General features: G+C 46.7%; 1 protein-coding gene across 1 annotated transcript in view; it reads left to right on the forward strand.

Annotated features, from left to right (window-relative positions):
* The window catches only part of LOC111668218 (gamma-crystallin M2-like), a 3716-nt gene that overhangs the window by 1621 nt on the left and 1287 nt on the right, over nucleotides 1-808 (forward strand). The window lies entirely within an intron of this gene.

The following is an 808-nucleotide window of genomic DNA, read 5'->3' on the forward strand; positions in this document are numbered from 1 at the left end:
CTATATCAGGCCTTAGCTTTGTAATGGCTATTTCCTGGGGAACAACAAGCTTTCCTCCTAAATCTACCTGCATTTCCCAATCACAAGCACCTTCTAAGCTGCCTTGCCTTCTTGTTGTCTTACCAACTTTCTCTCCCTCTTGAACAAACTTGATTGCAACTTTCTTTGTTTTAGGTCCTCCTAAATTTGCCTGCCTCCGTAACTCTTCAATTCCTGCAGCTAAGTTTTTTAGAACCTGGTTATGTCGCCACGTATACCTGCCTTGCGACAGACTAACCTTACACCCTGACAGAATGTGCTTTAAAGTTGCAGTACCTGAACACAATGAACATAGTCTCCATTTACCCAGAGTTTTAGGTTCTGGGGAGTTGGCAGTACATCATAAGTTGCCCCTATCAAGAATCTAATACTGCTTTCCTCCATGCTCCAGAGTTCTTTCCAGCTAAGCTTTTTCTTGTCTACACCTTCCCAATTCACCCACTGTCCCTGCTTAGCCTGGGCCACTGCCATAGCACCCCTTATTAATTCCTCCTGTCTACGAACCTGTGCAATGACTAGCTTTCTCTTCTCCTTGGGACCTGCTCTACTCCACACCGGTTTGCTTGGGCCAAGCCCGAAGCCTCCCCGGCCGATTTGGACATTACCCACAATCTCTGTATGCCTAAGCGTTGCTTCTGCCTCCTGCACTGCGATTCTTGGATTCCACTTTCTCCCCTTGATTGGGTTTGGAACCACCTTACTAACTACCGCATCTTTGCTCCCAGATAACAGGAGCTCTGTCCTAACCTTGGTACATTTAAACTCCTCC

The sequence above is a fragment of the Seriola lalandi genome, unplaced genomic scaffold, assembly GCF_002814215.2.
Source record: "Seriola lalandi dorsalis isolate HSWRI2012SDOR001 ecotype SW California unplaced genomic scaffold, Sedor1 jcf7180002054722, whole genome shotgun sequence".
NCBI lineage: Eukaryota > Metazoa > Chordata > Actinopteri > Carangiformes > Carangidae > Seriola > Seriola lalandi.